Here is a 15265-nt window from a genome sequence, read left to right on the forward strand (position 1 = left end):
GATTTTAAACTCTCTAAATCTAGTGATGATATTACCAAAACAATGCAGTTGCAATGATATTACTTTATTTGGAATACCTTTAGCTTCCTAGACTAATCAGGTTTTTCTTAGAGGATAGTTATTGTTAACAGTGATATTCCTGATAAAGCTGTGTCCTGGGAAATTTGCAACACATAACAACACCAAAGCCTCAGATGGGGAAATACATTTTTTTTTCTGAAACAAACATTTAATCAGAAGGATGATTAGCAACTGTTTTCTGATACAGCAAATTTATTTTATATCAGTCACACTTAAGTCTATGTGATGTACATTATTTTTGCACTACAAAAATATGTTCCTGAGTCAGGAAGACACACAAAGTTCTGCCATCTTTGCATAACAAATATCCCCCTATTAAAGCATGTCCCATAAAATTGACGGATTTTAACTGTAAACAAAACCTGGGAATTTTCTTCCCACCTCTGCGGTCCTGCCACCTGTGCTGTTGCTTCAGAATGGAAAAATAAATAGATTATTTATCACACAGGGGTGCAGTTTGTCCGGCTGGATAGGTGCATGTGGCTCTGCGGGGCTGCGGCGCAGGGGCAGGCTTCTTGTTAATCTGAGGAATGTTGTTGCCCAGTGAACGGAGTAAATGAGTTCCTAGTGAGATTAAATGTCACAAGTCTGAAGGACTAAGGGTTGGGGAATCTAGTCAAAACAGATCTCTTTGTGGCAGTCACGCTATCTGATGCCAACTGGAGACGCGCACCTCCCTCTTCACACTTGTCCCACTTCCTCTCAGGTGCTGAATATCACTCCGATCTCTTTCCCTTTTCTGTGGGTGTAGAAGAGGTCGGATGAAGAGCTTTCTATCGCACTAACCTACCTAGAGAGTTGCTGTATGAGTGCATGCATGCAGCACTTGTGCACCACTACAGTCCTGCTCCTGCTCAGTTGTACTACAGCTTAAATTCAGTAGGTGGCACTAAAAATAACAACCAATTCACTCATTCCAAATGTCAAACAGGGACAAAGGGATACAATGTTGAGGGTAAATAGGATTAAATTCCACCAAAGGGGCAACCGAGGGGAGCTTTGCACCCTGTCAAATGAACAAAATGTGATTTTATCAGCATTGTGCCGCTGTAGGAATTCTTAAGCTTGCAAATGGGGAATTTAAAATCTTTAGGGTGTTTGAAATTCCTGTAGTTTTTCCAAAGAGATCACCTCCAACATTCACAAAGACGCTATTCTCCACATGGATATTGTTAAGCAGTAGTGCCCGTCAATAAATGAAGGCAGGGCTGAGGCGTTTGATTGGATTTGGAGCGATGTGAATAACACAGAGTGGGAAGTAATTTAGGAAGCATCAGAGTCTTTTACTAATCCAGTGTTGCAGGTTTGTTTTGTTTTTTGTTTTGTTTTTTTATGTATTAAATTCATCCTAAAAATAAGGCTGAGATTAATTTCTCCCATCGATTTCTGTTTTTCTTTTTCCAGTTCTGCATTTTTGTAAATGGAAAGAATTTTCTTTCTTTGATAATTTTTGATTGTCCAAGTTCCTTAGAATTTGCAGCGACATTGCTGGAGTTATTTGAAAAAGTATTTGCACCTTTTAAACTGTTTTTTCTCACAAAATTTGTTAAATTATGTCTATAAAAGACAGCAAACAGATGTACAAAAGGGAAACCCTGGAAAGAAATGACACATTAATGTCTAAGAACAACTAATTTAATTTAATTTAATTTAATTTAGACAGTGAACATTAATAAACATTAGAATTCATCGCAGCATAAATATGCAGGAAATAGCACAATAACTAAATTTCATCCATTGTTCTAAGATAAATAAGCACACAATACAAAACACCTCACTATACAATTCACAAGACAGAATGCAGTACATATTGTACTACTAAAAAAAAAGAACAACATCAATGAAAGAAAACATTTATACCCAAGAAATAACTAATCTACAGACAGAAACAGTATATAAACAGGATACGAGACACTCCTCTCTAAGCAGTGGAAGGCATTATGAATGGGCACATAACTGGTTTACTTTTTAAAAAATGGAGTTTCGCTGTCTCTGATAGGTGCTGGTACTATTAGCACTAATTTTGGTTAAAAATTAATGAGAAACAACTAATGTTTTTAAAAGTAGACATGATAAGAAATGATAGTTTTAGTAGTTTAAAAAAAAAAAATTGTATTGCGTTTTCAAAACAGAATGACATTAAAAGTGCCAGTACTATCTTTTCAGATATTTTGTCGTCATTATATTGGAAGCTTCATGCTTTTTTTTTTTTTTCCTTACAGAAATTTTCATCAACATTCCATAAAGGAAAATGTGTTCCTCCTCTTTCTGCAAAGGCTTTAGGTTTTTGTTTATTTTTAAAACTTAAAAAGAGAAACATAATTGAGATACTATAAAAAATAAAACATTTCCTGTAGTAAATATGTATTGAAAATTATTATCATTTTTTCAAACGGTAACATTCGTTTTGATCTTGAGAAACTGAGGTTTAAAATGACTCTTTGGACTATAAAGGTTGCAGACTTCTGGTTTAGATCAGATCATGTAGTGTTCAAAAGACCCAGTCAAGGGTCAGTTTTAAATTGAATTGGAAATATGAAAATCTCTCCATTCAGTCTGACTGGGTTTGGGCTGTTTATACAAAAAAGAAAAAAACAAAAAACTGCATTGAACTCTATAAACATAACGGGATGAAATAGATCCAACAGATACACAAAGGATCAATGGTACAAAACTTTTTGCCATGAACTAAAATTGTGATATATTTCAAATTCACAACATAATTGCATTGTCTTGACATTATCATCATTAAATGATTGAATATTTATGAGATAATCTGTCTTTCCCTTCATGACATTGGGTGGTTTGTAAATAATTCACTGATGCGTTATTTTCATCCCTGGCAGAGATTCTTCCATTGCACAGCTTTTCCCAGATGCCAGATTTTTTGTATAAAATAAGGTCCAGAGACTGCTGTGGTTGGAAAGACTGAGTCCATCTCCAGACTCTGATTTTTATAAAACAAAGAAGCTCAGTTGTTCACTTTGTGGTAACAAACTGGTGGGTCTCTTTTGTGATTAATATGATATTATTGATTCAGACAACATGAACAGGACGCCAGAGGTAATTCAACATTAGGCTCTGCGGAAAGTAAACGTGGCTACTTTAAAATTTGTCAAATTTGATGTGTTTGTGTTCTTATGCTGAACCCCTAATGGTGAATTTGTTAGGAACAGAGCAGCAGAGTCTATGCACCTTAACTGTACACAATAAATTAAAAAGCAGCAGATGCATGCATTGACATTCTCTTCATGCATTTAATCTAAAATGTTTGTAAGACTGCATGCCTTACACTCACACAGATGAGGGTTAAAATGATTTCCACTGACTCTTTCTGCAGCCGCCTGAGCTGCAGCTAGTAAACAGAAGGATTAAGACATTTCTGGGGAAAGAGCATCTTTCCTTTGTCCAAGTGGAAACCTCAGTAATTAGCTGTCAGGGGAAGGCAGGAGGTAGCGTTCGGTCTCTGTGTGTGTGCATGTGATTGGCTGGGTCCACCAAGGAGAGGGTCACGGGTTTAGAGATACAAAACATGCTGGGATTATCCTCTTCAGCCCATTCCCTGTGTTGTTGATTTGCTCCTTTGTGCTCTCTGCTTCTGCACTTCAAACCCTCCTGTTTATGGTTCAGGAAATGCAAAAGCATCTCTCCTTTCTGACTCCACATCTGACGCTAAACCACTCAACCAGCATGTCATCATGTGTATGATACTGTGGGCACCCATTTTAATATTTGTCCTTTGTCCTTTGTTAGTCTTTGAGTATGAAAAAGTGTTTTCAGTTTTCTTTTTTTAGGTTCAAAGTTCAAAACAGAGTGCCTTGTAAGTGCCTTTTAATTTTTTTATTGTTTTCTGTGTTAAAACCAGAAACTTTCATGTATTTCATTGGGATTTTTGTGATAAATCAACACAATGTTGTGCATACCTGGAAAGGAGAAGGAAGCTGATTTAAATTATTCAAATGAAACTTGAAAACTTTGGTGAGTATTTGTATTCAATCCACTTAGCCAGAAACGTGGAGACTCATATTTCAACTAAAAGACAAAAATACTAATTTAAAAAAATGAACAAAATGTGGATCAAGAGGAAGAAATTTTTTCACATAAAAATAGCTCCACCTGCTCAGTCTGCTCAAAATAATTCAATCTGATTGGATGAAGATCTTGCCCCAGACTGTTAATTGGATTTTGGTTTGGACTTTGACTTGGCCACGTTTAATATATATTATTCAATCAAATCCTTTGTGGACCTGATTTCATGTTTAGGGTTGTTGTCCAACTGGAAGATGAACTTCCACCACTGTGTCTCTGGTCTTTTATACAGTCTAATAGTTTTCCTTCTATCTGTCGTCTCATTAACTCTGACAATCTTCCCTCCCTTTGTGAACAAAAGTTTCCCTCAGCATGATACGGTCTCTGTTCTGCTTCTGTTTAAACTTAGAAAATGAATCTGTAACAACCACACATTCTTTAGTTTTTAAAATGAATGCAACATTTTAAACTCCAGTAGAAGAAAATATTAAATAGATAATATATTCATAGTAAATTTTGGTTGATTGATGCTTTACAGGAGGCTCATTTTCCCTTGAGAATATAAAAACGTAAGAGGTAGAAAACAAATGTTCATGGCTTTAATTATCTGGTTCGACAGTAGCTGACTTTAACATGAATAATTAAAAATTGGAGTTACTTTGTGCAGTAAATGTGCCACTAATGCATATAACATTGTCACAATTCAGCTATAAATAAATCCTTTAGTTGTTAAATGTCATGATGTCGGACTGCAGAATAGTTTCACTTTTCCTGCTTCAGTGCAACATTTTGTTCAGGCACTGAAGTATCTTCTTGATCTAATTATGTCTTTATAAAAAGGTGAGTCATTTCACTACTGCTCTGGATGGTGACTGCATTCTTCTAATAAACAGTTTCTGTGTCAAACTGCAAGATGTTCTTTGTGAGAAACATAACTGCGTTGGCTTTGAGCTGGATAATTGTTAGCACATATGACAATCTAACCTTCATTTGTTTTTCTGTACGTCAGTCTGAGGAAGTTCATTCTTCACACTCCCTGAAGAGAAGATGTTCAGGACGTGGTAGCCATTTTGTTTTCTAAGGCAAAGGCTTCACGTCCTGTTTGGGGCAGTTGTATCTCTTATGTAATGTCCAGAAATATAGAAGTCTGCCTTCACTCATGTTATTTCCTTCATCATGTATTTTCTGTGACGTTGAACACACAACTTGCCTCCGTTTACGTGGTTATGGACTCATCCTCTCCTCCCTGTTCTGTCTCAAGAATGACCTTCCACCCAACCTTTTGTACTTTTGTCCTCTTCATTTTCACTTCACGTGTGAAATCAAATATTCCCTTTTCTCACACTGACGTGCTCCTCAAGGCCCCAGAAGTCAGAGTGCAGGGTTTCATGACCTGTTTTATCCCAGATAAGAAGCTGGGAAGGAAGGCCACTCCATCTGAATATGCTTCCTAAGAGGATGTGTCACTGACAGCTTTATCCACATATTGTAAGAGTGACAACAGAAAGCAATACATCCAGGAGGAAAAACTCCTTAAATACAAAGTCAAAGTCACAGGTCTTGGGTCGTGGAAAGGACTTCAGGAAGATGAAGTGGACTGGACAATATCAGACGATGGCTCTTCTGTTTCCTCTCAAGTCCAGACTGGATGGACGCTGTTGTTTTGTTGCTTCTTTTCCCATGTGTAAATTTACATGTGCAGCCACGCATGCACAATTTTACATACACATGACTAAAAGGATATGTAATGCATTGAAACTTTTCATTTTGGGCTGGACCACGTAGTGGCACATGTTATGTTTAGATGAAATGCTGCAGTGCTTCACTGTCTCCCATTGGAGGAAGAGACCTGAATGGTGACTTTGTGGAGCAATAGCCAGTAGATAGTATCTTACGCAAACATGAAAAGCAGTGGTGCCACTTACTATATTCTATCAGTTCAGTTTTAATGCTTTGAAGATGCTTGAAGTTATTTTTCCCCACAGAGTTTTAGTTTTTGTGAATATTTATTTATGCAGTCATTTTACTTACAGGGAACAGAAAAATAAAATCACACCACTAGGCTTACCCTGAAGTATTGAGTCCTTGTTACAACATTTGACCAATCATACAGATATTATCAAAATATTTGAATGCAAACTGTGATATCCAGCATCGGTGGTTTGGTTTCAACGTTGCATTTGAAAACAAAGATACAAAACTCCTGTTATCATGAACTAAAAGATGACTAAACTAAATGCACTGGACAATAAAGGAGAAAAAAATACACCTTTAGTTTCACCCTTAGTTCAGGATCCAGGCAATTAGATTCCTACCAGGGAAGGAAAATGTCTCGTGAAATCTACCAGTAAAAGTTTCCTTCTGAAATTTAGGAATAGCCAGCCATCCTTTACACCTGAGAAAAAGAAGGTGCAGGACCTTCAGGTGGTAGGCTTTGACCCACCTTGGAGAGCCGGAAAAGCTACCTGATGAAGTGGATCGACCTGGGAATTCTCTAGGGGAAAAAGCAGGAACAAGAGTTTGGGAACAGAAGAGGTGGACCTGCTGTGACTCCCCAGGGGAATTCAGGAAGAGCGTGAGGTATCAGAGCAAAGTTAATGTAGCAAAACCACTGTGGACATTAGACAGTCACATATGGAGTCCATTATTCAGCCCATTTATTACCCACTAAACCCTCCCATATGCATGTTGGTGGGGTTTGGACACCTCACTCAGAGGGGACACAAGGTGGTAATTTTTCATCAATTGAAGAAATTATTAACTTAAAACAAGCTCATTTTTTCTTGCTAAAAAGTTATCTAAAAGTTAGTTTTGTATTATTTCAAGTGTACAAAGATATTTACACTAGAAACTAGACCACAAATATGTAGTAAGATTTGCGTTTTTGGTAGTTAGCACCAATATATGTGTTTAAAATATAATATTTACAGCAAAGTTGTATCCTTTTTATGGTTTACAGCAAACAATTGCTTTTCTTTCAGGTGCCTTCGCAAAGCAAACCCTTGTCACCACACATGGATCGACTGGAGCCAAATAGGAGAAAGGGGAAAACACTTAATGACTTCCTCAGAGTGAGGCAGGGTTACGGGATAAATGCAGCAGCATTGTATTAGTGTTTACAGAGGAACCAGACCTAACTGCACACCACCCATCCTGGACGCAGCAAATGCCACATCCAAGGTGAGAACTGTTTCTTCTCAGAGGATCAAAGCCGGATTGCGATTTTCGTGGCAGCATCAATTACAGGGGAACAGAGGAATAACTGCTACTCTTGATGGTAACTTGGCCTCGGGCCGGTACAGCTATTTCCTCCTCCTCAAACAAAATTACAAGTAACAAGGCGGGCAAACAAACTGCCAAAGTACTTGATTAGTTTCCTCCACAGTGTACCTTTTGCTCTTGTTATCGGCCCAGTGGAATGAGGGCTAAGTACGAGCTGTTTGTCACTTGCTTGGCATTTCGGTCAGAGGTGTGTGCCCGTGTTTACTTATGGCCTATTCTTTTCGGTTACCGAGTTGCAGAAGCAAGGCTGCAAGCGTCCGCTCTTCTCACATCCTATTTCTAGCTGCAACCCCGGGGCAAAGCACTTCAACATCCTGAAGCTCAGACCTGACTGACCACAACGCTGCCCTCTGACCTCCGGGAGGCCCGCTCCCTAGAAGCTGAGAATGGAAAGAGGAACTTGGGGAGGGGGGCTGCGTTATGTCGCAGAACTTCCCACAATGACAATAATAAAAACAGTGTTTGTTTACGTTCTCACATGGAGACGGATGAGGAAGTCGGGGATCAGGGGAAGTCGGATGGGTGTAAAAGTTCAGCAAGAGATTCACAAACTGCGGCTTTAGAGTTATGCAAGCTGCAAGTATTGAGATGGGGTTTAAACTTGACGCAGTACCAGAGTGTGTGCTTCTGCATGTGTGTGTGGTGATTGCATGCCTAACAGCAGCCAAATTTGAACGCACAGTGTGTCTGCTCTCTTTAAATAAGCCCCGGTTTAAAAATAATTGGAGGAAAATAGCCAAATTAGAACATAAATACTCAGTGTGCAAAAATAACCAACCTCACTAAGGATGCTGGTAAAGATTAGACAGGTGGTGGCTGTTATCAGAGTGACATGTCGCTGCACATCTTTAAACACTGACTTGTTTGGTGAGTTTAATTTTAAATAGCAGCGGTTGGTTGTTTGCTTTAAAGGCATTTTGGGATGTCAGCTATTCCTAAAATTTGGGACTTTTTCCAAACACATTCCTGGTGGCTTTTACAAGTTGATGCAACACTTGTTTTCACTTGTGTGATGCACAGATGTCAATGCCAGAGAGGGAGGCGTGGTTAAGGTTTCCACACCTCCAGTCACACAAATGATAATTTAAAGTTATATGATTGAGCCCCTAAAGGGTCACAGTTTGGACAAATATTTCACTTGAAGTACTTCCAAGATCTGTCCCAGAAATAACAATGTTTCACAAGAAGTTGAAGTAAATTAAAAGCGTTACAACACTACCTGCTAGCCTGCAGTACTGTGACGAAATATTGGCCTCCCTATTAATCTCTTCTCTTTGTGCTCCAATGTCACACTCAAATGTTTCAGATCTTAAATAAAATCAGTTCAAACATTTGAAATACAGCATCTAAATTAATAATTGATGTTAATTAGGTCTCTTCAAAACCTGGGGCGCTGCAAAACTCTAATATTTTTGAAGTTAAAGTCACAAACCGGTGTTCAGGATTTTGTTCTCTAGAGAGCAGAGTTCATGGTCCCATCATTTGCCACAAGTCGTCCGGCTCCTGAAGCATCAGCTCATCCTCAGATCACTGCGCTACCACCACTATGGTTGACTGTTGTTGTGATGTTCTTTTTCTAAATTACTTTGTTAGTATTTTACCACATGTAACACAAAGCTCATCTTCCATAAAGTTTTTTTTTTTTCTCTTTTCCACCAAATATGTTCCCATTAAAATGTTTTAATTCTTAGTTTTGGCGTTCTTTTAGGTATGCATCCACCATGGACCGTGCGATCAGATGAAATGTCTGCCCAATATATTTCTTTTTGTTGAGCCATCAACACCAACCTGCCTGGTTCTGTGGTGACCTTCTGGATTTATTATTGATGAACTCTTGGATGAAGTCTGCGACAGACTGGCGACCTGTCCAGGGTGTACCCCACTTCTCGCCGGAAACGTTCGCTGGAGATAGGCACCAGCACCCCTCCTGACCCCACTAGGGACAAGGGTGTTAGAAAATGGATAGATGAATGGATTAAATTTGTTAGGCTGGCCACTGCCAGGAAGGTTACATGTTTTCTCCATTTTCTCTAGATCAGGCTAAAATTTGTTGCTTTTTAATATTTTTAGCAAACAGAGAGATTTAAGAGATTTTTTTTGTTTCAACAGGTCAAGCAGCGATCTGGCCTGGTAAACTGAACTCAGCTTTCATGGTAATTCATGAGTTAACAATTGGAAGAGATAACTTTTTTAATTAAAGTGAGATTTTGAAGGAAATATCATCTTGAGGCACTTTACAAAAAAAAGTAATTTCAGTTCAACCACACATACATTCCAATTAATCCTTGTTATCAAACAGTGCATCAAGATTATTTCATTATTCCTATTAATTTAAAACTTTTATATCTAAGGAAATGCAGCAGATTGCACAAAGTCCAACTTGTAATTTTGTATAAGCCCAGGTTGTTTTAGGTAGTGATTTATCTGTCAAAAAACCCCCCCAAAATTGCATGCTTTTGTGTGTTCACTCAGATTATTGTCATATTGATTAATGGAGATAAACAGGAGCTGAAGAGAAGAGCTGCATGCTGAGGCAAACAGCTAAAACTGAGTAAAGATGTCAAGAAGAGAGAAGAAGAAGACACCAGATTCACAACGAAGACATACAGCAGCTGCAGTATTACATGCATACCAGCCAAGTTTACCACAGGATGGTCTCCTTTTCAGATTGAAAGCTTTCATGGTGCCATGACATTTCCTAATGCAATAGTAACAAAGGTGACCGTCTGTTTTCCAGATTTCATTGGAAATTCATTCATTTTCACAAACACTGAGTCTTCTTAATACAGACCATCACTTCCAGTTTGCTGTCACGATTATTGCAACAGTATCCTGGACGAGTCTCCTTCTACTCTTCAGTATAAATTACAATAACAATGAATTTATTTATGTTGCGCTTTGAGTCAATCTGCTGTGCGTAACACTGACCAGCTGTTTGTGTTGGATGTAAAACTGAAGATTTTAAGACACTCAACTTCAGGAAGGAAATCAATAAAATGAACAAAAACAACACAATCAAATTTATGGATCAAAGTGCAATTTAAAAAGCAAATTCAAAAAGAGAGACCAGCATGCAATTAAAAAAAAACATGACATGTTTTTATAGGACAAAACAATTAAATAAATTGTATTTGGATTGAAAACAGAAGTCATAGTTTGTTTTCTGTCCTGAAGGCTGCACTCAGAAAGCAACATGTTTATAAAAGCTTCAGATTTTTGCTAAAATGTTGCACTTCTTGTTTTTGCAGACTGTCACCAACCATCTGGCTGGCCTTGAAATACCACCTCTGTGCTCAAAACAATGTGCTGAATGTTGCTCAAGCAACCGTTTGGTCTCAAAAATGTTCTCACAAATCATAACTCATGCTTTTTTTTAACTCCATGTTGGCCTAATTGTGATTAAATTTGTCTCTAAGTTGAGAATTTGTAAACGTAATTTTCTAAACGCCATAGAGAGAAACTAGAGAGAAGTCCTTGAAGGCTGGAACGCGGCCCTGGCCTGTTATCCTGTTGTTAGCAGGACTTGTCCTGCACCTGCTGTTGTGATGAGGCTAGCAGTGAAGCAAACTGAGAAACTCCTCATTCCAAGATGTATTAAATAACGTATTGTATTTGTGTTTAGACTGAGCTGGAAAAACATGCACTGCATCCACATCACCTGCAGCTCTTCTTTTTAAAGGAGAAGTTCAACATTGGTGCTTTTCCTATTTTCCAGCCTGAGAACTAAAGAGAAGAACACTTTTTAGTTCCCAAAAAAAACAAACAAAAAAAAAACAATTATAGCAAAATCTAGACTTATTTCATGTGACTGAGGTCAAACTGTTGTGTTCACAGCCAAATAGACTTTAAAAACTGGAGGAAGAGTTAAAAGGAAATAAATGATATATATTTTTTAAAAAACTAAAAAATATCTAACAAAGAAGTGACAACAATTTATCCAGAAGTTAAAATAAACCAGGGATGCTCAATCGCGGGAAGCTTTTGAGTCGATCTCTGCAGTAAGTGTCAAACTCAACGCCGCCAGGACGCTGAGAGCAGCACTTCCTCTTCTGACAGGCTTATCAAAAATATTCACAATATTAAGTTTTAACAAACAAATGGCTTCTACCATGATAATTATGTGAAATTAAATTAATTACATCCAAAATTCAGAAGATTTGCCCTTACCTTTACAGAGCTCTTTGGTTCCTCCTATCAGTCTTTTTCATATTGACGTCATCAAACCAAATTTCAGATCTACCATAACTGACTGACACCTGCTGGCCTCAGGTTTGCAACCAGCTTCTGACTGAGAAACCAGTAACCTCCTCCCAGTGTCAGAATCTCACTGAGGAAGAAACTGCATTAGGTTTTCTATCCCTTTATTATTTCTGATATAACTGATGTATATTCACATAGAAAATAAGTCAATAGGGTTTAATTTACTATTTTTATGTATTTGTGTCTTGAGGTAGATCTCAGCCGGCTGGTGAGAGAAAACGTAGATCTTAGTCTCATAACGTTCGATGCTTTAAACGAACCACTGTTATAATTATTATAAAATGTCACATCCAAAAATCAGAAAAGCTAATAATTTATGTTCAGGAGTCCAAATAAATGTTTTTTTCTTCAGTCTGTTCAACAGCAGAGTAGTGGAAATTTAAAGATGCAATTCTTTGACCAAACTCAAAAGGGCGGCGCTATTTGTTTAAAGGATGTAGTTCCACAGTCAAACACAAGGACGGCGCTGCACACTTAGAGTTTTGTTGGTAAGTGTGCTGTTAATTTACCGTACTTTTTTCTGACTTTACTGGCTCATGCTAGTAAAGTCTGTTTGATGATGCTTCCACTGGGACACTGTGTGTTTTAAAGGCTGTAATTCCAAATGTTTAATGGACTCCGAGCTGCTAAGTGGTTTCTGAAAACATCGTAAATGGATACAAATACAGCAACATTTGTTTGAGGCATTTATATTCTCCTGATGTACGTTCAGTACATAAACCTCCACCAGTGATGGTTGGAGTCACACATCAATGTTGGTAATATTTTATAGTTTAAATAGAGTAACATTTGTGGACTCCGTTTTAGTAATGAGTTGTACTTTAATCAATTATTTCCACATTAACAATGTTGTACTTTTACATTAACAAAATGAACAAATAAACAAAATAAAGTGTTAGCATTTTGACAGAAGATTATTTTTTACCTCCCAAACTATGCTCCTAATTTTGCTAAATAAACTTGAGTCTGTATCCCCATTTGTTTGTCACATTTCTGTCAATTATTAATTATTATTGCCCTAGAGCACATGTCAAATTCAAGGTCTGGAGGTCAAATCTGCCCCGCCGCAGGTTTTTATGTGGCCCTCTAGACTCCAAATTACATCAATAACTCCCTCTAGTTTTTCACAAATCCACCAAAAAAAATAAATAAATCAACAGATCGCCACATTTTTGGAAATTTTACTGACAAAAACATTGGGCTAAAGTGACTGCTGCCTCAGCCTTACTTGATGTCAGATTATAGTCTGTGACCAACACAGCAATAATAAAAAGTCACATTTAACATCACACAAATATTGAAATTAATATTTCTAAATTAGCACCACAAAATCTATGATTTTGATTGGCTGGACTGATCAGTTTCTTAAGACATTATTTAATTTTAAGAAACTCTTATTGAATGCTGAAACAGGTATTTATTGATATTTTAGCAATTCAATGGTTATCAATACATTCTGCCTCAACCGGCCCTTTAAGAGCATTCAGATTTTTGGTATGGCCCAAAGTGAAAATGAGTTTGACCACTGCTGTAGAGCAATGTCAGATTGAAGAGAACAGCCATTTTTGAAGTCATTTTCTAATTCGGGATTATCAACATGTCTGCTTTACTCTGACGGCACGTTCTCTTGTTTTTTTTGTCAGCAATGGCAAACTGAATAACAATTTTCCCTCATTTTATTTCCCTCTCCTTCCGATGCAGGTAAAAAAAAAAAAAAAACACTATGCGTGAAACAGGAATTAATTAATTTTACTGATTCATTTGCTTCAGTAGAGCAAAACCAAGCAGGCAGTTTCCACGAAGACGATAGCTTCGCCACAAGCAGGAAAACAGGTATATTTCCTGACTCTGATCCTTAAATCTGCCGTCTCATGTTCGACCAGCATCTCTTCTCAGCATCAAGCCTCAAAGCTTCCAGTAATTCAGCTGCAGCCGTCAGTCCTGCCTGCTGGGAGATTCTGAAGTACTGAAAGGTGAAACAGCAAAGAACCAAAAAAAAAAAAAAAGAAAGAAAAAATAAAGCCTCCCAGCTGCGACTTCACTACCTGAGCTCGGTACATCAAAAGACCGAACAGAAACCAGCAGGGGGGCTTGGCAAACCTGCGCTTGCCTGATAAAAAGCCTGAAAGGTTCAGCACATTAACCCACATGCTGACATGAATCTGTGAGAAGGACGGAGGGCCAATCAGTAGCTGAAGGGAATGACATAAGGCCTCTCAGTTATTTGGGTGCAAAGAACAAATAGTGCTTTGTAATAATATTTTACTGAGCTTTTATGAGATAAATCAACATAAATCAACAAGTAGCGCATAATAGTGAAGTGGAAGGAAAATGATGCATGTTTTCCAAAATGTTTCACAAATAAAAATGAGACGCGTGTATCTCATTGTTTCAAGAGACAAAATATACATGTATGGACATAAAGGAGCTTTACTTTACTGGTCATAGTGATTGAATGGGATCACAGATGCATATGTGTGTTTATAAGCCTTTACAGGAGCTCCCATCACAGCCACAACACAACACAGACAGAGAGATGCTCAGAAACACAGGGAGGCTGCTGAGGAAGCACAATGTCAAACTGACACACACCTGTTGCAGACTCAGGAGATTGAAATCAGCAACGGAGCCATATCACAATCATTATCATTTTAAAAAAACCTGAAAAGGTCCAATTTTTTGTGATGATTTGTTTTGTTATGTTTGCAAAATTAATACTGATAAAACTAAGAATCGGTGCTAGGAAAATCAAAATGGAACAGGTTGAAATAGAGGTGGAATTGATGTGTTTGAGAAAACCGAGGAGACAATGAAACTGACACAATGTGCAGCAGAACCAAAGGTGATATCTGCGTCTCATTATGAGCTTAGAAAGTGAAAACTCTCTCCTTCACTGAAACTCATTCCTGTTGACGGCAGAAAGACGGAGAAATAAAAAAGAGAAAGAGCCCTTCACCTCTGATGCTCTCTGGAAAGTACATGGAAAAAAAATCTGAAGGAGAACAAAATCTCTTTTATCTCTGTGGGCAACCCAAATCCTCAGCTGCTGCTGCTGCCAAATTTCAAATTAAAAAGGTGGAATGTTGGGATGCATAAGCACCACAGTAATGTGTTGAGAGCAGACAGATGCTCGCTCATGCCTGAGCTTTTGTTCCGGAGCATTTTTGCCTTTCGGACGGATCAAACTAATGAAAAACAGCATTAAACACACAAGCACAAGCATCAGCAGAAACAATAACTAATGGGGATCATTTGATTTGTGTGTGGTAACAAGAAATGAGCAGACAGGCACCTATTTATCCCAAGGTTACTGATTTTGTTTTCTTCAGAAAGAGACCAGAATACAGTCTGAACTCAGTGAGTTGTGATAAGTTGTGCATCAAAGCTTACAACAAATTTATTCACTCTATTACTAGTGAAAACACATCATTATTAAAGAATAATGAGGTATTGTCTTGAAATACGAAAAATATTAAATATCTAGTTCACTGTTGGTGAAGAAAATCATCCTAAATTCATGAATTTAGCTGTGGGGATCCTCTTCTTCAGAAAACTAAAGAAAAACAATTAAAACCTGGATACTCAGGCAGAGGTTCTCCTTTAATTAGGAAAG

Source organism: Xiphophorus hellerii, chromosome 9 (assembly GCF_003331165.1).
Source record: "Xiphophorus hellerii strain 12219 chromosome 9, Xiphophorus_hellerii-4.1, whole genome shotgun sequence".
In the NCBI taxonomy this organism is placed as follows: Eukaryota; Metazoa; Chordata; class Actinopteri; order Cyprinodontiformes; family Poeciliidae; genus Xiphophorus; species Xiphophorus hellerii.